At 45.6% G+C, this 19,787-nt stretch overlaps 42 non-coding genes across 42 annotated transcripts; all 42 read left to right on the top strand.

Annotated features, from left to right (window-relative positions):
• Positions 1 to 432: 432 nt before the first annotated feature.
• trnav-cac (transfer RNA valine (anticodon CAC)) lies at positions 433 to 505 on the top strand. Its single transcript has one exon. It is a non-coding gene; the product is annotated as a tRNA-Val (tRNA).
• Positions 506 to 593: 88 nt separating this feature from the next.
• On the top strand, positions 594 to 666 carry trnav-cac (transfer RNA valine (anticodon CAC)). Its single transcript has one exon. It is a non-coding gene; the product is annotated as a tRNA-Val (tRNA).
• Positions 667 to 1,346: 680 nt separating this feature from the next.
• Positions 1,347 to 1,419, top strand: trnav-aac (transfer RNA valine (anticodon AAC)). The gene has a single exon. It is a non-coding gene; the product is annotated as a tRNA-Val (tRNA).
• A 124-nt stretch (positions 1,420 to 1,543) lies between these two features.
• trnav-aac (transfer RNA valine (anticodon AAC)) lies at positions 1,544 to 1,616 on the top strand. The gene has a single exon. It is a non-coding gene; the product is annotated as a tRNA-Val (tRNA).
• A 124-nt stretch (positions 1,617 to 1,740) lies between these two features.
• trnav-aac (transfer RNA valine (anticodon AAC)) lies at positions 1,741 to 1,813 on the top strand. Its single transcript has one exon. It is a non-coding gene; the product is annotated as a tRNA-Val (tRNA).
• A 125-nt stretch (positions 1,814 to 1,938) lies between these two features.
• trnav-cac (transfer RNA valine (anticodon CAC)) lies at positions 1,939 to 2,011 on the top strand. Its single transcript has one exon. It is a non-coding gene; the product is annotated as a tRNA-Val (tRNA).
• An 8,269-nt stretch (positions 2,012 to 10,280) lies between these two features.
• On the top strand, positions 10,281 to 10,354 carry trnav-cac (transfer RNA valine (anticodon CAC)). Its single transcript has one exon. It is a non-coding gene; the product is annotated as a tRNA-Val (tRNA).
• Positions 10,355 to 10,484: 130 nt separating this feature from the next.
• trnav-aac (transfer RNA valine (anticodon AAC)) lies at positions 10,485 to 10,557 on the top strand. Its single transcript has one exon. It is a non-coding gene; the product is annotated as a tRNA-Val (tRNA).
• A 344-nt stretch (positions 10,558 to 10,901) lies between these two features.
• Positions 10,902 to 10,974, top strand: trnav-aac (transfer RNA valine (anticodon AAC)). The gene has a single exon. It is a non-coding gene; the product is annotated as a tRNA-Val (tRNA).
• Positions 10,975 to 11,147: 173 nt separating this feature from the next.
• On the top strand, positions 11,148 to 11,220 carry trnav-cac (transfer RNA valine (anticodon CAC)). The gene has a single exon. It is a non-coding gene; the product is annotated as a tRNA-Val (tRNA).
• Positions 11,221 to 11,564: 344 nt separating this feature from the next.
• On the top strand, positions 11,565 to 11,637 carry trnav-aac (transfer RNA valine (anticodon AAC)). Its single transcript has one exon. It is a non-coding gene; the product is annotated as a tRNA-Val (tRNA).
• A 136-nt stretch (positions 11,638 to 11,773) lies between these two features.
• Positions 11,774 to 11,846, top strand: trnav-cac (transfer RNA valine (anticodon CAC)). The gene has a single exon. It is a non-coding gene; the product is annotated as a tRNA-Val (tRNA).
• Positions 11,847 to 11,980: 134 nt separating this feature from the next.
• Positions 11,981 to 12,053, top strand: trnav-cac (transfer RNA valine (anticodon CAC)). The gene has a single exon. It is a non-coding gene; the product is annotated as a tRNA-Val (tRNA).
• A 135-nt stretch (positions 12,054 to 12,188) lies between these two features.
• Positions 12,189 to 12,261, top strand: trnav-cac (transfer RNA valine (anticodon CAC)). The gene has a single exon. It is a non-coding gene; the product is annotated as a tRNA-Val (tRNA).
• Positions 12,262 to 12,396: 135 nt separating this feature from the next.
• Positions 12,397 to 12,469, top strand: trnav-aac (transfer RNA valine (anticodon AAC)). The gene has a single exon. It is a non-coding gene; the product is annotated as a tRNA-Val (tRNA).
• Positions 12,470 to 12,605: 136 nt separating this feature from the next.
• On the top strand, positions 12,606 to 12,678 carry trnav-cac (transfer RNA valine (anticodon CAC)). The gene has a single exon. It is a non-coding gene; the product is annotated as a tRNA-Val (tRNA).
• A 344-nt stretch (positions 12,679 to 13,022) lies between these two features.
• Positions 13,023 to 13,095, top strand: trnav-cac (transfer RNA valine (anticodon CAC)). Its single transcript has one exon. It is a non-coding gene; the product is annotated as a tRNA-Val (tRNA).
• Positions 13,096 to 13,439: 344 nt separating this feature from the next.
• On the top strand, positions 13,440 to 13,512 carry trnav-aac (transfer RNA valine (anticodon AAC)). The gene has a single exon. It is a non-coding gene; the product is annotated as a tRNA-Val (tRNA).
• A 136-nt stretch (positions 13,513 to 13,648) lies between these two features.
• On the top strand, positions 13,649 to 13,721 carry trnav-cac (transfer RNA valine (anticodon CAC)). Its single transcript has one exon. It is a non-coding gene; the product is annotated as a tRNA-Val (tRNA).
• A 134-nt stretch (positions 13,722 to 13,855) lies between these two features.
• Positions 13,856 to 13,928, top strand: trnav-cac (transfer RNA valine (anticodon CAC)). Its single transcript has one exon. It is a non-coding gene; the product is annotated as a tRNA-Val (tRNA).
• A 135-nt stretch (positions 13,929 to 14,063) lies between these two features.
• trnav-cac (transfer RNA valine (anticodon CAC)) lies at positions 14,064 to 14,136 on the top strand. Its single transcript has one exon. It is a non-coding gene; the product is annotated as a tRNA-Val (tRNA).
• Positions 14,137 to 14,271: 135 nt separating this feature from the next.
• On the top strand, positions 14,272 to 14,344 carry trnav-aac (transfer RNA valine (anticodon AAC)). The gene has a single exon. It is a non-coding gene; the product is annotated as a tRNA-Val (tRNA).
• Positions 14,345 to 14,480: 136 nt separating this feature from the next.
• trnav-cac (transfer RNA valine (anticodon CAC)) lies at positions 14,481 to 14,553 on the top strand. The gene has a single exon. It is a non-coding gene; the product is annotated as a tRNA-Val (tRNA).
• A 344-nt stretch (positions 14,554 to 14,897) lies between these two features.
• Positions 14,898 to 14,970, top strand: trnav-aac (transfer RNA valine (anticodon AAC)). Its single transcript has one exon. It is a non-coding gene; the product is annotated as a tRNA-Val (tRNA).
• Positions 14,971 to 15,502: 532 nt separating this feature from the next.
• Positions 15,503 to 15,575, top strand: trnav-cac (transfer RNA valine (anticodon CAC)). Its single transcript has one exon. It is a non-coding gene; the product is annotated as a tRNA-Val (tRNA).
• Positions 15,576 to 15,714: 139 nt separating this feature from the next.
• Positions 15,715 to 15,787, top strand: trnav-aac (transfer RNA valine (anticodon AAC)). Its single transcript has one exon. It is a non-coding gene; the product is annotated as a tRNA-Val (tRNA).
• A 134-nt stretch (positions 15,788 to 15,921) lies between these two features.
• On the top strand, positions 15,922 to 15,994 carry trnav-cac (transfer RNA valine (anticodon CAC)). The gene has a single exon. It is a non-coding gene; the product is annotated as a tRNA-Val (tRNA).
• A 134-nt stretch (positions 15,995 to 16,128) lies between these two features.
• trnav-cac (transfer RNA valine (anticodon CAC)) lies at positions 16,129 to 16,201 on the top strand. The gene has a single exon. It is a non-coding gene; the product is annotated as a tRNA-Val (tRNA).
• Positions 16,202 to 16,544: 343 nt separating this feature from the next.
• On the top strand, positions 16,545 to 16,617 carry trnav-cac (transfer RNA valine (anticodon CAC)). The gene has a single exon. It is a non-coding gene; the product is annotated as a tRNA-Val (tRNA).
• A 134-nt stretch (positions 16,618 to 16,751) lies between these two features.
• trnav-cac (transfer RNA valine (anticodon CAC)) lies at positions 16,752 to 16,824 on the top strand. Its single transcript has one exon. It is a non-coding gene; the product is annotated as a tRNA-Val (tRNA).
• A 311-nt stretch (positions 16,825 to 17,135) lies between these two features.
• Positions 17,136 to 17,206, top strand: trnal-uaa (transfer RNA leucine (anticodon UAA)). The gene has a single exon. It is a non-coding gene; the product is annotated as a tRNA-Leu (tRNA).
• Positions 17,207 to 17,341: 135 nt separating this feature from the next.
• On the top strand, positions 17,342 to 17,414 carry trnav-aac (transfer RNA valine (anticodon AAC)). Its single transcript has one exon. It is a non-coding gene; the product is annotated as a tRNA-Val (tRNA).
• Positions 17,415 to 17,548: 134 nt separating this feature from the next.
• Positions 17,549 to 17,621, top strand: trnav-uac (transfer RNA valine (anticodon UAC)). Its single transcript has one exon. It is a non-coding gene; the product is annotated as a tRNA-Val (tRNA).
• Positions 17,622 to 17,757: 136 nt separating this feature from the next.
• On the top strand, positions 17,758 to 17,830 carry trnav-aac (transfer RNA valine (anticodon AAC)). Its single transcript has one exon. It is a non-coding gene; the product is annotated as a tRNA-Val (tRNA).
• Positions 17,831 to 17,965: 135 nt separating this feature from the next.
• trnav-cac (transfer RNA valine (anticodon CAC)) lies at positions 17,966 to 18,038 on the top strand. The gene has a single exon. It is a non-coding gene; the product is annotated as a tRNA-Val (tRNA).
• Positions 18,039 to 18,177: 139 nt separating this feature from the next.
• On the top strand, positions 18,178 to 18,250 carry trnav-aac (transfer RNA valine (anticodon AAC)). The gene has a single exon. It is a non-coding gene; the product is annotated as a tRNA-Val (tRNA).
• A 311-nt stretch (positions 18,251 to 18,561) lies between these two features.
• trnal-uaa (transfer RNA leucine (anticodon UAA)) lies at positions 18,562 to 18,632 on the top strand. Its single transcript has one exon. It is a non-coding gene; the product is annotated as a tRNA-Leu (tRNA).
• A 135-nt stretch (positions 18,633 to 18,767) lies between these two features.
• Positions 18,768 to 18,840, top strand: trnav-aac (transfer RNA valine (anticodon AAC)). The gene has a single exon. It is a non-coding gene; the product is annotated as a tRNA-Val (tRNA).
• Positions 18,841 to 18,974: 134 nt separating this feature from the next.
• Positions 18,975 to 19,047, top strand: trnai-uau (transfer RNA isoleucine (anticodon UAU)). Its single transcript has one exon. It is a non-coding gene; the product is annotated as a tRNA-Ile (tRNA).
• A 136-nt stretch (positions 19,048 to 19,183) lies between these two features.
• On the top strand, positions 19,184 to 19,256 carry trnav-aac (transfer RNA valine (anticodon AAC)). The gene has a single exon. It is a non-coding gene; the product is annotated as a tRNA-Val (tRNA).
• Positions 19,257 to 19,391: 135 nt separating this feature from the next.
• Positions 19,392 to 19,464, top strand: trnav-cac (transfer RNA valine (anticodon CAC)). The gene has a single exon. It is a non-coding gene; the product is annotated as a tRNA-Val (tRNA).
• A 139-nt stretch (positions 19,465 to 19,603) lies between these two features.
• On the top strand, positions 19,604 to 19,676 carry trnav-aac (transfer RNA valine (anticodon AAC)). The gene has a single exon. It is a non-coding gene; the product is annotated as a tRNA-Val (tRNA).
• Positions 19,677 to 19,787: the final 111 nt, after the last annotated feature.

Here is a 19,787-nt window from a genome sequence, read left to right as displayed (position 1 = left end):
CGTTTCTTGATTGATTTATTAGAAACACCTATGTCAGTCTGCCTTGTGAGAGTCAAAAGACAAACTCAAAAGCTGTTAAAATTACTGATACCGTTTAAGACTGCCAGAGATGACCGTTTAATTATTTAGATAATAATCATACTTCGAGTTTGTAAATAAAAGGTCTTACCTCCAACTGATAATTCCTTGAAGCAACTTATGACACATTCCTTTAAAAAGGAAAGGGAAACACCCATGAATTATGGTTTGTTTATTGTTTTTTTTTTAAAACAGGTTTTAAACGTTTTGCGAGTTTTAGAAGCCAGAAATTAGTCAGGAAACAACTTGCCAAAAACGACGTATTTTCTTCCGCGCGAAGATCACTTTTTAATCGTTCGTCTGGAATCCACATCAAATTGTTCCTGCTTCCAAATTCTGAGCTTAGAACTGTAGGTTTCCGTAGTGTAGTGGTTATCACGTTCGCCTCACACGCGAAAGGTCCCCGGTTCGAAACCGGGCGGAAACAAGTTTTTATTTGTTCGAAGATTATCCGCTGATGTCCCCTCGAAATTGTGTCATTCACCAAAACTCAGCTGCCCACATCTTCGTTGAAGGTTTCCGTAGTGTAGTGGTTATCACGTTCGCCTCACACGCGAAAGGTCCCCGGTTCGAAACCGGGCGGAAACAAGTTTTCTTATTAATAATTCAAATGTTAAATTTCACACTCAGGACGGCAAACATACTGTAATATCCCCACCCGAGACACAGCGCACGTTTCCGGACTTTTATTGCGGAGAGTTACACGGGCTGTTATGGGCTTTAGCCACGCCAGAACACACAAGTAAAATAAGTTAAAGAACGCTTTTCTATCTAACGCGCCACTCTCATTCCCACCACTTCTGCACGACACGCCTGCCCTTAGCCAATTACGGTGTGTTGTCTTCCCGGGCAACATTCACCAGGACTACAGCTTCACTAAAACACGGAACAGAATAAACCGAGAACGTGAAACACCCGGACGTAACAATACACTAAAGACACGTACCAACGTGAAATGACAAAACATACAGGGAAACCTATTATAATTATTTTAAATAAGCAGAATAAATAGCCCATACGTAGTATGATTAACTGTAGATTAGCTGTGTGGCCCCATTTTGTGGCTTTTCCTGACGCAACCAGCTGCTATACCCAAAAATACAACTTGCACTCTCAAAATTATGACAACTTCTCGCAGTCTGACCTCTCTGCATTAACCCGTTCACAGGTGGAACAGTCGAGTGAGAAGCTGCTGCAAGCTTTCAAGGCGAAACGGAGCATTTGACGTGGTTTTGAACTGATCGACAACAGTAAACGGACCTTTTCAGGTTTCCGTAGTGTAGTGGTTATCACGTTCGCCTAACACGCGAAAGGTCCCCGGTTCGAGACCGGGCGGAAACATATTTTTGGTTGCTGTTGGTCGGTTAATTGAGAGTGGGTCTTAACTCACTCGACATTGCCATCTAGTGGTCCTGGGATTAATTTGGCACTTGTCACATATTGGTTGGCGACCGTTGTGGGGCAGGTTTCCGTAGTGTAGTGGTTATCACGTTCGCCTAACACGCGAAAGGTCCCCGGTTCGAGACCGGGCGGAAACACTTTTTTGGTTGCTGTTGGTCGGTTAATTGAGAGTGGGTCTTAACTCACTCGACTTTGCCATCTAGTGGTCCTGGGATTAATTTGGCACTTGTCACATATCGGTTGGCGACCGTTGTGGGACAGGTTTCCGTAGTGTAGTGGTTATCACGTTCGCCTAACACGCGAAAGGTCCCCGTTTCGAGACCGGGCGGAAACACTTTTTTTGGTTGCTGTTGGTCGGTTAATTGAGAGTGGGTCTTAATTTACTCGACATTGCCATCTAGTGGTCCTGGGATGAATTTGGAAATTGTCACATATCGGTTGGCGACTGTTCTGGGACAGGTTTCCGTAGTGTAGTGGTTATCACGTTCGCCTCACACGCGAAAGGTCCCCGGTTCGAAACCGGGCGGAAACATATTTTTGTTTGCATCTCTAGGTAACTTTTCGACCATAAAATTATGATTCCAAACTCAGTAAAGCGGTAGATAAACGTTGAATAGGATCAATGGTGCCACCTCGGCATCGAGAGGGGGGTTGTGCCGGCTGTAACTGCACTGCGTAACCTTCGAACGACGAACCACTTTGCGGCAACGTCACACGTTTATTTAGAGGCGGTCTTAAATACTACTATTTACTACTACTATTTAAGACCCAATAAGTAACCTCGATGAAAGACGAAGTAATCAAAGTGTTTAACGTTTGCTACAACGTTATTATCAACGTCTGTTTTGCATTTCATATTGGTGTTTTTCCTGAACACATACGAGTGCTCCAGATTGGCGACTATTTGTATTTCCCCACATCAATAAACTAGCGCTGCAGCGTGTTCACTTCGTCACTTCGCCATTTCCACCCAAGCAATGCGACGTTGCGCCGTCTGAACAGCTGTTGTACACATTACTGCTACACGAGTTTATAACCTGTTGTAATATTATAACCATTATACACCACATCATTTCCAAGCAATTTTCATGACGAGAATGATGCGAACCAAGCGCAAAACACTGCTGTCTGTCTAAGCAACACACTATCCTTGTTTGTGTAATTCAGTGTTTCTCAAAGTGGGCGAAACACCCGGCGGGAGGGAGACGGGGCGCCCGGGGGAACTAATGTTTTCACGTCGGTCGAACTTTTTCCACGGCGGAACAATTAACAAAAAGTGTTCAGTCGGTTGTAGCTCAGAAAAACGCTGCTCAGGTACACGGGATGGACAAATATTTGACAGGGACAAAAAGAGGAATTCAGGAGTCCGGCGGTGGCCAGTCTTCTTTGCTGTTGGCCACTTTTGTCTGTAGAATCGTTCGAGTAGCTGCGGAACGATGTCTGTCAAGCCAGACAGACATCAGAAATTTGTGAAATTCAGTGAGGGTGTTCCTGGGGTCGTGCACTAGCACCCTGAAGTGGAATGATGGAGTGACAATTAGGAATTCTCCAAATATTTACATCTGAAATCAAGATTAATAAACATAAAAAAATGCACATTTTTAGATGAGCTTTATTCTGAAATGCTACATCAGAAATTGCTGAAATTCAGTGAGGGTGTTCCTGGCGTGGTGCACGAGCACCCTGAAGTGAAATGAATGTTCATGGTAAAAAAAAAAAAAAAAATGTTGGTTTTGATATCACAAAAAGTGGTGTGCCAAAGGTACATTATCATTATTGAAACATTATTTGCACATTTATGTTGTTTCAGTGAATTTGAAAAAAACTATTTTGTCACCATTTTGGCTTTTATTTTTTTTGGGGGGGGGGCATGAAAAAGTTTCTTACTCCAAGGTGGAGCGTGACAGAAAGTTTGAGAACCACTGCCCTACATAGTGTCCTCGTCGATTTTCCCTGTCGGAGTGGACACCGACGCCAACTCCTTTGACGCGGAACTTCCGTGTTAGCGAGTGTGTTCAACCATATTCGCGAAAACGCCGAGCGGCAAATGGCGAAGCGCCCAGAACAAATCGAGATGCTCCTGCGTGAGGCGCGTTAGGGAATCCGAGGAGTCTTGAGACGAGAGGAAATACGGATTTGTCAAGAGGACGTGGCTCTTCGCCGCGAGGAAGCCTCGAACACCGCGGCATAAAGTTGTCCTTGGCTCGCCAGGGCAGCTATTTCAAATAAGGAGTCGTGTTTACTGTCTGTTTTTCTGTTTGTTTGTTTTTAGATAAATGCTATTTCCCGTTGTATCTGTCTCGTGTTTACTTTTGGTGAAAATATAAAGGTTTAACTACACCTTTACTCACCCAGAAAACGAAACAAGAAATTATAAATGTTCCCAGCATAAATGATCAACTGTGACTTCAGTGAGGAAAACTGTTCTTTCTTTAACAGAAAAGCAACCACAGACCGAGCAGCAGGTATGAAACAACTTCTACTTTGTCCATCACTGCGCTGTCGTGTATCGCACAGAAATAATGCCGCTTTACCGCGTCGACTCCGCCCACGGTCTCGTGAACCGGGGGCTAATGAGGACACAATCAAACCGTGGCGAGGCGAGGCTATGAGAACACGCCTATGAGAACACGCCCTAGGCAAATGCCTCGGGCCTCCAAGCCACTGTTGTGATATTGCTATATACGAGAAGTATTATAGCTTATCTAAATAATAACTGGACACTGGATCCTTCTTGCTCTTTGTTTCAGCACGTGCTTCCTCTTTATTCGCCGTGTCACTCCCTGCATAGGTGTTCTTTGTTCACTTCCGGTTTTAGTGCTCATCAAAATAATGCTTCCTGCTTATAGCAGTAATGCTGATGACCTTCATGATAAAGGTTTAAACGATATCCGGTACAAAACATTACATCTCCCTTCAAAAATAAGCTGTGCCTATGGAGATAATCAAATGACATGCAGAAGAACTGAGGTTGTTGAATGACAATTCTATGCCATTAAAGCCGTACTGTAAATTCTTTGCAGCGCAATTAACTTCAGAACATAATGTAACAGCAGTATACTCAAAAGTGCTACAGTATTTAAGTGTGCTACTTCAAAAAAAAAAAAAAAAAACAGTAGCAAACAATTACACTCAGTAGATCAACAAGTCCTGAGATACTCCTGTGGATGTTGGAATAACCTTGTGAGGGAATAACTCTGACAGTATTAAGGTTGTGAACATCTCACAGATTTGAATGCATATGAACGCAGTGCAATGTCACAATTGTCACAATGTAATTTTTTTTTATATAACATGTTAAATAAAAGTAGCTTTCACATTTTATATATATGTATATATATACATTTCTCCAAAATTCCAAACAAAAATATTGTCATTTCTAGCATTTATTTGCAGAAAATGACAAATGGTCAAAATAACAAAAAAAGATGCAGTGTTTTCAGACCTCAAAGAGCGTAAAGAAAACAAGTTTATATTTGTTTTGAAACACCACAATACTAATGTTTTAATTTATGAAGAGTTTGGAAATCAATATTTGATGGAAAAATGCTGATTTTAATCACAGCTTTCATGCGTCTTGGCATGCTCTCCACCAGTCTTTCAGATTGCTGTTGGGTGACCTTATGCCACTTCCTGGCGCAAAAATTCAAGCAGCTCAGCTCTGTTTGATGGCTTGTGACCATCCATCTTCCTCTTGATCACATTCCAGAGGTTTTCAATGGGGTTCAGGTCTGGAGATTTGGCTGGCCATGACTGGGTCTTGACCTGGTGGTCCTTCATCCACACCTTAAACGACCTAACTGTGTGGTACGGAGCATTGTCCTGCTAGAAAAAACAATCCTCGGACTTGGGGAACATTATCAGAGCAGAAGGAAGCAAGTTTTCTTCAAGGATGACCTTGTACGTGGCTTGATTCATGCGTCCTTCGCAAAGACAAAACTGCCCGATTCCAGCCTTGCTAAAGCACCCCCAGATCATCACAGATCCTCCACCAAATTCCACGGTGGGTGCGAGATCCTGTGGCATGTAGGCCTGTCCAGGTCTCTGTCTAACTATTAGATGACCAGGTGTTGGAAAAAGCTGAAAATTGGACTCATCAGAGAAGATGACCTTACTCCAGTCTATGGTCCAATCCTTATCGTCTTTTACAAACCTCAGCCGTGCTCTTCTTTGCTTCTCATTGATGAAGGGCTTTTTTCTAGCTTAACACGACTTGAGCCCTGCCTCTAGGAGCCTTTTTCCAACTGTTCTTGCAGTGCACTTCACCCTCGCTGCCATTTGCCATTCTTTTTGTGAGTCACTTTATGCCATCTTACGGTTGCTGAGTGACATTTGAATGTGTTGACGGTCGTCCTAGTCAGTGGAGAGTCGTTTTTGCCCTCTGCCAGCCTGTAGCTTTGTTGTCCCCAATTTCTGCTGCTTGTCTTGTTCTGATAAACTGCCACCTTAGAAATTTTAAGGACGTAAGCAACCTGACGCTAACTGTATCCCTCTGCCAGTGAAACCAGAATTGAACCCTTCTTTTCTTTTGGCGTGGTCAGTAGTTATTTTTTTGATCCCAATTACTTTTGAGGTACTACTGACACTGTTTTTACCATCCAGCTGGTCCTATTGCAAGTAGTAGTGATGACCATAGCAGGTGGTTTTTATTCTTTTCCTTGCTAAACAAGATTTTGTGCAGGTGATCACCTAATCAATACTTCATTAAGTAGAATGAGGTGTGCCTGTGTTGTAATTCAACAGACACTGGAATGAAATGGCTGTCAAACATGTAGAGATGCTGATTTGAGAGATGCAATGGTCTCTTAATTTTTTCCAGAGCTGTATATATATAAGGGCAGCGATCCGCCTACACCCTGTACAATCAATTATAAGTCGAGGAGTTTTTTTCTGCTAACCTGTTGCTCTGCAGGTATTGTGGGCTCGAAGTGATTTGCTGGAAGCCCCACGACTCTGCAAACTGCTTGAATTCTTGGAAGTTATAACATGGCCCCTAATCGCTGACGACCCAACGGGCAATTCCATGCCTCGAAAACACAGCTTTTATTTTGTGAATGATAGTGGTTGTGGTGATATTGTGCAGGCGCTCTATTTCAAAGTACCTGCTGGGGTAGTTGCAGATGATGATGTAGTTCTCAGAGTTCCATGCGAATAGATCTGTTGCTACAGTCTCCCGTGGGTTCTCTGGGATGTCATGTGAGAGCATGGGTTCTTTAGTATTGCAACTGCGGTGTGTTTGGCATATGTCACACTTTTTCACTATTTCTTCGATCTGTTGACCCGTGCCTGGCCAAAACATCACGTCTCTTGCTCTGTGTTTGCTTTTCTCGACTCCAAAATGTCCTGTGTGAATGCATTTTAACATATGTGGTCTGAGCTTGTGTGGAATGATTATTTTCTCACCCTTTAGCAGGATTCCATCAGCCTCTGTGATCTCATCACGGTGGTTCCAGTATTCGCTGATGAGTGAGTGACATTGTTTTCGTGTCTCCAGCCAGCCTGACAGAATGACTTTCTTCAGAGTGGAGAGCTGCTCATCCTGAGCTGTCTGCGTCTTGATGTCATCTAGCCTATCAGCACTGACTGGAGCTGTGCTAATGACAGTATGGACTTGTATCGACAATGTGTCGGCCACCAGGATCTCTTTGCTTGGTCTGTGGATGAGAGTTATACAGTACTTTTGCAATGCAAGCATCATGCGCTGTTAGCGCGGTGGAGCAAGAGCTAGGGGTTTGCGGAGAATAGTCTCTAGCGGTTTGTGGTCGGATTCCACAGTTACCTTTCGGCCATAGTGGTACTCGTGGAACCTCTTACACCCATACAGGACTGTATATAGTTCTGTCTCGATTTGGGCGTAGTTTTGTTCTGTGCTGTTGAGCAGCTTGGATGTATACGCTACTGGCCTGCCTTCCTGCATGATGGTTGCACCCAGGCCGTGTTTTGACGCATCCACTTGTAGTGTTACTTCTTTTCGGGATCAAAATAGGCTAATACTGGCCCCGGCTCCGCTGTGATGATCTCTTTCATCTTCTGAAATGTATTTTCATGTGTCGTGTCCCATTTGAACTCTGTTTCCTGCCTCAGCAGTTGTCTGAGTGGTGCAAACACGTCGGCTAGATTGGGTGAAAATCTCGCCAGGTAGTTGACCATGCAGAGCACGGTTTCAATCTCTGCCTCACTAGTTGGTGGTGGCATGTCTCTGATGGCTTTCACCTTAAGTGGGTCTGGTTTCAGACTGTCGGCTGTGAGCTTGCAACCAAAGTAACTCACCTCAGAGACACAAATGCACCACATATCTGGTTTCAGGTGTGTCCCTCTCTCTCTGGTGCGGTTGAGCATGGCTCGGAGGTTGGTGTCATCCTCCTGCTTTGTTTTGCCGAACACGACGATGTCGTCCACGATGCCAGCTACTCCTCTCAGGCCTGCGTACGTCTCGTCCACCCTCCTCTGGAATTCATCCTGGGCGGACACGATGCCAAAGGGCAGCCTGAGGAAACGATACCTTCCAAAGATGGTATTAAACGTTGTGAGTATTGAGGACTCCTCACTTAGCTTGATTTATTTATTTATGATTTATTTATTTATTTATTTATTTTTATTTTGCCCCTGCTAACTTGGAGGTCACATCCTCCAATGTGGGTAGGGGATAATGTGGCCTCATTTTTGCTTTGTTTAGGGGTTTTGGGTATAGACACACCCTATATTTGTGTGTCTTGGGCTTTTCACACACTACCAGGGCATTAACCCCCTTAGTAGGCTCTGTCACCTTGCATATTATTCCGTCCCTTTCCATGTTGTCCAACCCAGGCAAAAAACTGGTGCTACACTGGGGTCAATTCTAAAACTGCACCTGGGAATGTGCCGATTCCTTTAAAAACATCTGAATACTCATCGAGGATGTGGTCTGATTGGATGCTGCTCTATTTTTCACTGTTGACTGCATACACCACTTTGATGAGTCCCAGGGCTTTGCAGGCTTTGAAGCCTAGGATTGGTGGGCCTTGGCAGTTCACTACATAGAACCTTTCTGTGGTTGACTTGGCTATGTATGTGCTTGTTATTTTGCAGTAGCCGTTCACTTCCAACGCATGCCCGCCATAACCTGTTAACAGGAAGTCATCAATTGAGCGTTAGGTATGAGCGCATTAAAGTCTTTTGCTGGTATAATGCTTCTTTGTGCCCCAGTGTCCAACTTAAAAGTTAATTTTCTGTTTTGTGATCCCAACCCAATGTCTGCATATGCACTTTCTTCATCTTCCTTTTCTGTAGTAAGAGTGTCCACAAATAGCTCTGAGCCATCATCTTTATCGTCTTTTCTAACTGTGTGGATTTCTCTGTACACTGTTCTACCTGGGATGTGAGACTTGGTTTTGCATACTTTTGCATTGTGGTTGAATTTTAGACATTTCAGGCATTGTTTGCCTTTGCTGGGCAGTCTGTTGATTTATTGTGGTGTCCTCCACACTTGTTACATGTATTTTCTTGAGTCTTTGGGCTGTCATTGTGCCTACTAACACCTTTCATGAAGCTTGGCTTTCCAGGTTTGCGGTGGATTACATATACCTCGTGGCTGTCGTTCGCCATAAACTTTAGCTGTGGTTTTGATAGCTCGTGGGAGCGGGCTATGTCGATCGCTTTTTCGAGCGTGAGCTCCGGTCCTTGGCTAAGTAGCATCTGAAGGGATAGGAATCTCTTCATCACAGTTTGACAAACTAGAGGCCCCCAAACAGTATCTTGTCCAGCGCCCCCACAAAGTTAGAAAGGACCCTGAGAGCAGGTTTCTGTAGAGTAGTGTGTTATGCCCCGGCCTAGGGGGAACCAGGACACAACATAAAGGCTCCCCCCCTTCTCCCAGCTCTCAAATTAGACAAGGTGCTTTGTCCACAGGATGGTTTTTATTAAACATCACCATCATAGCATTGGCGTCAGGGAGGGCATGGCCAAAACAACAAACAAAATGGCTCTGTTAGAGATCTTACCTATGAAGAAAACAATAATCAAATAAATGACAGTCAAACTAACCTCCTTAACTAAAACACAGGAGAAAAAGGTCACAACAAAAATGACTTCCCTCCCATACGGGCTAAGTGGACTCAAAAGGAACTGAAGTAGATAACAAGACAGAGTTGATGGCCGAACAAAGAATGCTGCTGCTGCGGCACATGGCCTCTGGTTGCGATCTGGGAGAAGAACAAAGAGGGCGAGGTGTTGAGGTCCTCCTCCTTAAATATTGGCACCAGCAAATAACCTTTCCACACCTAAGAACAAGCCAAAAAAGGGAACACAGGATCTACTGCGCCATCTAGTGCCCAAGAGGACACATAGCAGACAGGAAAGAACAAACAACAATGGAAACCCAAAACTATAAAACATATATGTATACATTTACTAAGCAAGTGGTTATCACGTTTGCCTCACACGCGAAAGGTCCCTGGTTCGTAACTGGGCGGAAAAAAGCTTTTGGGTGCTTTTACTCCAAACAATATTCACAGTCACTGAGAGTGGGCCTTTACCTTGCTTTACACTGACACCTAGTGGTCCAGAAAAGGAATGTCACTGGCCAAAAAAGGGTTGCCAACCCATGAAGAGCAGGTTTCCGTAGTGTAGTGGTTATCATGTTCGCCTCACACGCGAAAGGGCCGCGGTTCGAAACCGGGCGGAAAATAATTTTTGTTTGCTTTTGGTCCGTTAATATTCACAGTCACTGAGAGCGGGCCTTTACCTTGCTTTATATTGACACCTAGTGGTCCAGAAAATGATTGTCACTGTCCACAAAACGGTTGCCAACCGTTGAAGAGCAGGTTTCAGTAGTGTAGTGGTTATCACGTTCGCCTCACACGCGAAAGGTCCCCGGTTCGAAAACCGGGCGGAAACAAGCTTTTGGGTGCTTTTACTCCAATAATATTCACACTCATTGAGAGTGGCTCTTCACCTCCATCCACAAGCGAGAGGTCCAGGAAGAATTTTGCACTCGTCACCAATCGGTTGCCCACCTTCATTGACAGGTTTCCGTAGTGTAGTGGTTATCACGTTCGCCTAACACGCGAAAGGTCCCCGGTTCGAAACCGGGCAGAAACACGTTTATAGTTGCTGTTGGTCCATTAATATTCACACTCACTGAGAGTGGACCTGTACCATGATTTATATTGACACCAAGTGGTCCAGAAAAGGATTGTCACTGGCCACAAAACGGTTGCAAACCCTTGAAGAGCAGGTTTCCGTAGTGTAGTGGTTATCACGTTCGCCTCACACGCGAAAGGTCCCCAATTTGAAACCGGGCGGAAACAAGCTTTTGGGTGCTTTTACTCCAATAATATTCACACTCATTGAGAGTGGCTCTTCATCTCTATACACATTACAAGCGAGAGGTTCAGGAAGAATTTTTCACTCATCACAAATCAGTTGTCCACCCTTGTAGACAGGTTTCCAGAGTGTAGTGGTTATCACGTTCGCCTAACACGCGAAAGGTCCCTGGTTCGAAACCGGGCGGGAACACGTTTATAGTTGCTGTTGGTCCGTTAATATTCACAGTCACTGATAGTTGCTGTTGGTCCGTTAATATTCACAGTCACTGAGAGTGGGCCTCTACCTTGCTTTATACTGACACATAGTGGTCCAGAAAAGGATTGTCACTGGCCAAAAAATGGTTGCCAACCCATAAAGAGCAGGTTTCCGTAGTGTAGTGGTTATCACGTTCGCCTCACACGCGAAAGGTCCCCTGTTCGAAACCGGGCGGAAACACATTTATAGTTGCTGTTGGTCCGTTAATATTCACAGTCACTGAGAGTGGGCCTCTCCCATGATTTGTATTGATAACTATTGGTCAAGAAAAAGACTCTCACTGGCCACAAAACGGTTGCAAACCCTTGAAGAGCAGGTTTCCGTAGTGTAGTGGTTATCACGTTCGCCTCACACGCGAAAGGTCCCCAATTTGAAACCGGGCGGAAACAAGCTTTTGGGTGCTTTTACTCCAATAATATTCACACTCATTGAGAGTGGCTCTTCATCTCTATACACATTACAAGCGAGAGGTTCAGGAAGAATTTTTCACTCATCACAAATCAGTTGTCGACCCTTGTAGACAGGTTTCCGGAGTGTAGTGGTTATCACGTTCGCCTAACACGCGAAAGGTCCCCGGTTCGAAACCGTGCGGGAACACGTTTATAGTTGCTGTTGGTCCGTTAATATTCACAGTCACTGAGAGTGGGCCTCTACCTTGCTTTATACTGACACATAGTGGTCCAGAAAAGGATTGTCACTGGCCAAAAAATGGTTGCCAACCCATAAAGAGCAGGTTTCCGTAGTGTAGTGGTTATCACGTTCGCCTCACACGCGAAAGGTCCCCGGTTCGAAACCGGGCGGAAACACATTTATAGTTGCTGTTGGTCCGTTAATATTCTCAGTCACTGAGAGTGGGCCTCTCCCATGATTTGTATTGATAACTATGGGTCAAGAAAAAGACTCTCACTGGCCACAAATCGGTTGCCACTCCTTAAAGCAGGTTTCCGTAGTGTAGTGGTTATCACGTTCGCCTCACACGCGAAAGGTCCCCGGTTCGAAACCAGGCGGAAACAAGCTTTTGGGTGCTGTTACTCCAATAATATTCACACTCATTGAGAGTGGCTCTTCACCTCTAACCACATTACAAGCGAGAGGTCCAGGAAGAATTTTACACTCATCACAAATCGGTTGTCGACCCTTGTAGACAGGTTTCCGTAGTGTAGTGGTTATCACGCTCGCCTCACACGCGAAAGGTCCCCGGTTCGAAACCGGGCGGAAACAAACTTTTGGGTGCTTTTACTCCAATAATATTCACACTCATTGACAGTGGCTCTTCAACTCCATCCACATTACAAGCGAGCGGTCCAGGAAGAATTTTGCACACGTCACCAATCGGTTGCCCACCTTTATTGACAGGTTTCCGTAGTGTAGTGGTTATCACGTTCGCCTAACACGCGAAAGGTCCCCGGTTCGAAACCGGGCGGAAACACGTTTATAGTTGCTGTTGGTCCGTTAATATTCACAGTCACTGAGAGTGGGCCTCTACCATGATTTATATTGACACCAAGTGGTCCAGAAAAGGATTGTCACTGGCCACAAAACGGTTGCAAACCCTTGAAGAGCAGGTTTCCGTAGTGTAGTGGTTATCACGTTCGCCTCACACGCGAAAGGTCCCCGGTTCGAAACCGGGCGGAAACAAGCTTTTGGTTGATGTTGGTCCGTTAATATTCACAGTCACTGAGAGTTGGCCTTGATCTTGCTTTATATTGACACATAGTGGTCCAGAAAAGGATTGTCACTGGCCACAAAACGGTTGCCAACCCTTGAAGAGCAGGTTTCCGTAGTGTAGTGGTTATCACGTTCGCCTCACACGCGAAAGGTCCCCAATTTGAAACCGGGCGGAAACAAGCTTTTGGGTGCTTTTACTCCAATAATATTCACACTCATTGAGAGTAGCTCTTCATCTCTACACACATTACAAGCGAGAGGTTCAGGAAGAATTTTTCTCTCGTCACAAATCAGTTGTCGATCTTTGTAGACAGGTTTCCGTAGTGTAGTGGTTATCACGTTCGCCTCACACGCGAAAGGTCCCCTGTTCGAAACCGGGCGGAAACACATTTATAGTTGCTGTTGGTCCGTTAATATTCACAGTCACTGAGAGTGGGCCTCTCCCATGATTTGTATTGATAACTATTGGTCAAGAAAAAGACTCTCACTGGCCACAAAACGGTTGCAAACCCTTGAAGAGCAGGTTTCCGTAGTGTAGTGGTTATCACGTTCGCCTCACACGCGAAAGGTCCCCAATTTGAAACCGGGCGGAAACAAGCTTTTGGGTGCTTTTACTCCAATAATATTCACACTCATTGAGAGTGGCTCTTCATCTCTATACACATTACAAGCGAGAGGTTCAGGAAGAATTTTTCACTCATCACAAATCAGTTGTCGACCCTTGTAGACAGGTTTCCGGAGTGTAGTGGTTATCACGTTCGCCTAACACGCGAAAGGTCCCCGGTTCGAAACCGTGCGGGAACACGTTTATAGTTGCTGTTGGTCCGTTAATATTCACAGTCACTGAGAGTGGGCCTCTACCTTGCTTTATACTGACACATAGTGGTCCAGAAAAGGATTGTCACTGGCCAAAAAATGGTTGCCAACCCATAAAGAGCAGGTTTCCGTAGTGTAGTGGTTATCACGTTCGCCTCACACGCGAAAGGTCCCCGGTTCGAAACCGGGCGGAAACACATTTATAGTTGCTGTTGGTCCGTTAATATTCTCAGTCACTGAGAGTGGGCCTCTCCCATGATTTGTATTGATAACTATGGGTCAAGAAAAAGACTCTCACTGGCCACAAATCGGTTGCCACTCCTTAAAGCAGGTTTCCGTAGTGTAGTGGTTATCACGTTCGCCTCACACGCGAAAGGTCCCCGGTTCGAAACCAGGCGGAAACAAGCTTTTGGGTGCTGTTACTCCAATAATATTCACACTCATTGAGAGTGGCTCTTCACCTCTAACCACATTACAAGCGAGAGGTCCAGGAAGAATTTTACACTCATCACAAATCGGTTGTCGACCCTTGTAGACAGGTTTCCGTAGTGTAGTGGTTATCACGCTCGCCTCACACGCGAAAGGTCCCCGGTTCGAAACCGGGCGGAAACAAACTTTTGGGTGCTTTTACTCCAATAATATTCACACTCATTGACAGTGGCTCTTCAACTCCATCCACATTACAAGCGAGCGGTCCAGGAAGAATTTTGCACACGTCACCAATCGGTTGCCCACCTTTATTGACAGGTTTCCGTAGTGTAGTGGTTATCACGTTCGCCTAACACGCGAAAGGTCCCCGGTTCGAAACCGGGCGGAAACACGTTTATAGTTGCTGTTGGTCCGTTAATATTCACAGTCACTGAGACTGGGCCTCTACCATGATTTATATTGACACCAAGTGGTCCAGAAAAGGATTGTCACTGGCCACAAAACGGTTGCAAACCCTTGAAGAGCAGGTTTCCGTAGTGTAGTGGTTATCACGTTCGCCTCACACGCGAAAGGTCCCCGGTTCGAAACCGGGCGGAAACAAGCTTTTGGTTGATGTTGGTCCGTTAATATTCACAGTCACTGAGAGTTGGCCTTGATCTTGCTTTATATTGACACATAGTGGTCCAGAAAAGGATTGTCACTGGCCACAAAACGGTTGCCAACCCTTGAAGAGCAGGTTTCCGTAGTGTAGTGGTTATCACGTTCGCCTCACACGCGAAAGGTCCCCAATTTGAAACCGGGCGGAAACAAGCTTTTGGGTGCTTTTACTCCAATAATATTCACACTCATTGAGAGTAGCTCTTCATCTCTACACACATTACAAGCGAGAGGTTCAGGAAGAATTTTTCTCTCGTCACAAATCAGTTGTCGATCTTTGTAGACAGGTTTCCGTAGTGTAGTGGTTATCACGTTCGCCTAACACGCGAAAGGTCCCCGGTTCGAAACCGGGCGTAAACAAGTTTATAGTTGCTGTTGGTCCGTTAATATTCACAGTCACTGAGAGTGGGCCTTGATCTTGCTTTATATTGACACCTCGGGGTCCAGAAAAGGATTATCACTGGCCACAAAACGGTTGCCAACCCTTGAAGAGCAGGTTTCCGTAGTGTAGTGGTAATCACGTTCGCCGAACACACGAAAGGTCCCCGGTTCGAAACCGGGCGGAAACAAATTTTTGGTTGCTTTTGGTCCGTGAATATTCACAGTCACTGAGAGTGGGCCTCTGCCATGATTTATATTGACAACTATTGGTCCAGAAAAGGATTGTCACTGGCCACAAAACGGTTGCCCACCCTTCTGGACAAGTTTCCGTAGTGTAGTGGTTATCAGGTTCCCCTCACACGCGAAAGGTCCCCGGTTCGAAACCGAGCGGAAACACATTTATAGTTGCTATTGGACCATTAATATTCACAGTCACTGAGAGTGGGCCTTTACCATGATTTATATTGAGACGTATTGGTTCAGAAAAAGACTGTCACTGGCAAGAAATCAGGTTTCCGTAGTGTAGCGGTTATCACGTTCGCCTCACACGCGAAAGGTCCCCGGTTCGACACCGGGCGGAAATAAACATTTGGGTGCTATTACCCCAATTATATTCACTATCATTGAGAGTTCATCTTAACCTCACTCCACATTGCCATCTAGTGGTCCATGGAGAACTTGGGACTTAAAATCAACAAATCCGTTGTCGACTCTTCTGGACAGGTTTCCGTAGTGTAGTGGTTATCACAATCGACTAACATGCGAAAGGTCCCCGGTTCGAAACCGGGCGGAAACACGTTTATAGTTGCTGTTGGTCCGTTAATATTCACAGTCACTGAGAGTGGGCCTCGACCATGATTTATGTTGATAACTATTGGTCAAGAAAAAGACTGTCACTGGCCACAAATCGGTTGCGAATCCTTAAAGCAGGTTTCCGTAGTGTAGCGGTTATCACGTTCGCCTCACACGCGAAAGGTCCCCGGTTCGAAACCGGGCGGAAACACATTTATAGTTGCTGTTGGTCCGTTAATATTCACAGTCACTGAGAGTGGGCCTCGACCATGATTTATGTTGACAACTATTGGTCAAGAAAAAGACTGTCACTGGCCACAAATCAGTTGCGAATCCTTAAAGCAGGTTTCCGTAGTGTAGCGGTAATCACGTTCGCCTCACACGCAAAAGGTCCCCGGTTCGAAACCGGGCGAAAACAAGCTTTTGGTTGATGTTGGTCCGTTGATATTCACAGTCACTGAGAGTTGGCCTTGATCTTGCTTTACACTGACAACTGGTGGTCCAGAAAAGGATTATCACTGGCCAGAAAACGGTTGCCAACCCTTGAAGAGCAAGTATCCATAGTGTAGCGGTTATCACGTTTGCCTAACACGCGAAAGGTACCCGGTTCAAAACCGGGCCGAAACACATTTACAGTTGCTGTTGGTCCGTTAATGTTCACAGTCACTGAAAGTGGGCCTCGACCATGATTTATGTTGATAACTATTGGTCAAGAAAAAGACTGTCACTGGCCACAAATCGGTTGCCAATCCTTAAAGCAGGTTTCCGTAGCGTGGCGGTTATCACGTTCGCCTCACACGCGAAAGGTCCCCGGTTCGAAACCGGGCGGAAACACATTTATAGTTGCTGTTGGTCCGTTAATATTCACAGTCACTGAGAGTGGGCCTCGACCATGATTTATGTTGATCACAATTGGTCAAGAAAAAGACTGTCACTGGCCACAAATCGGTTGCGAATCCTTAAAGCAGGTTTCCGTAGTGTAGCGGTTATCACGTTCGCCTCACATGCAAAAGGTCCCCGGTTCGAAACCGGGCGGAAACAAGCTTTTGGTTGATGTTGGTCCGTTAATATTCACAGTCACTGAGAGTGGGCCTTTACCTTGCTTTATACTGACACCTAGTGGTCCAGAAAAGGATTGTCACTGGCCACAAAACGGTTGCCATTATCACGTTTGCCTCACACGCGAAAGGTCCCCGATTTGAAACCGGGCGGAAACAAGCTTTTGGGTGCTTTTACTCAAATAATATTCACACTCATTGAGAGTGGCTCTTCACCTCTATACGCGTTAGCAGCGAGAGGTTCAGGAAGAATTTTGCACACGTCACCAATCGGTTGCCCAGCCTTCTGGACAGGTTTCCGTAGTGTAGTGGTTATCACGTTCTTCTAACGCGAAAGTTCCCTGGTTCGAAACCGGGCGGAAACAAATTTTTGGTTGCTCATGGTCCGTTAAGATTCACAGTCAATGAGAGTGGGCCTTTACCTTACTTTATACTGACAACTAGTGGTCCAGAAAAGAATTATCACTGGCCACAAAACGGTTGCCAACCCTTGCGGACAGGTTTCCGTAGTGTAGCGGTTATCACGTTCGCCTAACACGCGAAAGGTCCCCGGTTCGAAACCGGGCGGAAACACATTTATGTTTGCTTTTGGTCTGATAATATTCACAGTCACTGAGAGTGGGCCTCTCCCATGATTTATATTGATAACTCTTGGTCCAGAAAAAGGCTGTCACTGCCCAAAAATCGGTTGCCAATCCTTAAAGCAGGTTTCCATAGTGTAGTGGTTATCACGTTCACCTTACACGCGAAAGGTCCCAGGTTCGAGACCGGGCGGAAACAAGCTTTTGGTTGCTGTTGGTCCGTTAATATTCACAGTCACTGAGGGTGTGCCTTGATCTTGCTTTATATTGACACCACGTGGTCCAGAAAAGGATTATCACTTTGCACAAAACGGTTGCCAACCCTTGAACAGCAGGTTTCCGTAGTGTAGTGGTTATCACGTTCGCCTAACACGCGAAAGGTCCCCGGTTCGAAACCGGGCGGAAACAAATTTTTGGTTGCTGTTGGTCCGTGAATATTCACAGTCACTGAGAGTGGGCCTCTACCATGATTTATATTGACAACGATTGGTCCAGAAAAGGATTGTCACTGGCCACAAAACGGTTGCCCACCCTTCAGGACAAGTTTCCGTAGTGTAGCGGTTATCACGTTCGCCTCACACGCGAAAGGTCCCCGGTTCGACACCGGGCGGAAACAAGCATTTGGGTGCTATTACCCCAATTGTATTCACTATCATTGAGAGTTCGTCTTAACCTCACTCCACATTGCCATCTAGTGGTCCATGGAGAACTTGGGACTTAAAATCAACAAATCGGTTGTCGACTCTTCTGGACAGGTTTCCGTAGTGTAGTGGTTATCACGTTCGCCTAACACGCGAAAGGTCCCCAGTTCGAAACCGGGCGGAAACACATTTATAGTTGCTGTTGGTCCGTTAATATTCACAGTCACTGAGAGTGGGCCTTTACCTTGCTTTATACTGACACCTAGTGGTCCAGAAAAGGATTGTCACTGGCCACAAAACGGTTGCCATTATCACGTTTGCCTCACACGCGAAAGGTCCCCGATTTGAAACCGGGCGGAAACAAGCTTTTGGGTGCTTTTACTCAAATAATATTCACACTCATTGAGAGTGGCTCTTCACCTCTATACGCGTTAGCAGCGAGAGGTTCAGGAAGAATTTTGCACACGTCACCAATCGGTTGCCCAGCCTTCTGGACAGGTTTCCGTAGTGTAGTGGTTATCACGTTCTTCTAACGCGAAAGTTCCCTGGTTCGAAACCGGGCGGAAACAAATTTTTGGTTGCTCATGGTCCGTTAAGATTCACAGTCAATGAGAGTGGGCCTTTACCTTGCTTTATACTGACAACTAGTGGTCCAGAAAAGAATTATCACTGGCCACAAAACGGTTGCCAACCCTTGCAGACAGGTTTCCGTAGTGCAGTGGTTATCACGTTCGCCTAACACGCGAAAGGTCCCCGGTTCGAAACCGGGCGGAAACACATTTATGGTTGCTTTTGGTCTGATAATATTCACAGTCACTGAGAGTGGGCCTCTCCCATGATTTATATTGATAACTGTTGGTCCAGAAAAAGGCTGTCACTGCCCAAAAATCGGTTGCCAATCCTTAAAGCAGGTTTCCATAGTGTAGTGGTTATCACGTTCACCTTATACGCGAAAGGTCCCAGGTTCGAGACCGGGCGGAAACAAGCTTTTGGTTGCTTTTGGTCCGTTAATATTCACAGTCACTGAGGGTGTGCCTTGATCTTGCTTTATATTGAGACCACGTGGTCCAGAAAAGGATTATCACTTTGCACAAAACGGTTGCCAACCCTTGAACAGCAGGTTTCCGTAGTGTAGTGGTTATCACGTTCGCCTAACACGCGAAAGGTCCCCGGTTCGAAACCGGGCGGAAACAAATTTTTGGTTGCTGTTGGTCCGTGAATATTCACAGTCACTGAGAGTGGGCCTCTACCATGATTTATATTGACAACGATTGGTCCAGAAAAGGATTGTCACTGGCCACAAAACGGTTGCCCACCCTTCAGGACAAGTTTCCGTAGTGTAGCGGTTATCACGTTCGCCTCACACGCGAAAGGTCCCCGGTTCGACACCGGGCGGAAACAAGCATTTGGGTGCTATTACCCGAATTGTATTCACTATCATTAAGAGTTCGTCTTAACCTCACTCCACATTGCCATCTAGTGGTCCATGGAGAACTTGGGACTTAAAATCAACAAATCGGTTGTCGACTCTTCTGGACAGGTTTCCGTAGTGTAGTGGTTATCACGTTCGCCTAACACGCGAAAGGTCCCCAGTTCGAAACCGGGCGGAAACACATTTATAGTTGCTGTTGGTCCGTTAATATTCACAGTCACTGAGAGTGGGCCTCGACCATGATTTATGTTGATCACTATTGGTCAAGAAAAAGACTGTCACTGGCCACAAA

This window comes from Nelusetta ayraudi, unplaced genomic scaffold (assembly GCF_046127955.1).
Source record: "Nelusetta ayraudi isolate G7.1 ecotype Tasmania unplaced genomic scaffold, CSIRO-AGI_Nayr_v1 ptg000135l, whole genome shotgun sequence".
Lineage (NCBI taxonomy): Eukaryota > Metazoa > Chordata > Actinopteri > Tetraodontiformes > Monacanthidae > Nelusetta > Nelusetta ayraudi.
The sequence above is the reverse complement of the archived record's forward strand: the minus strand, read 5'-3'. Positions and strand labels throughout refer to the sequence as shown.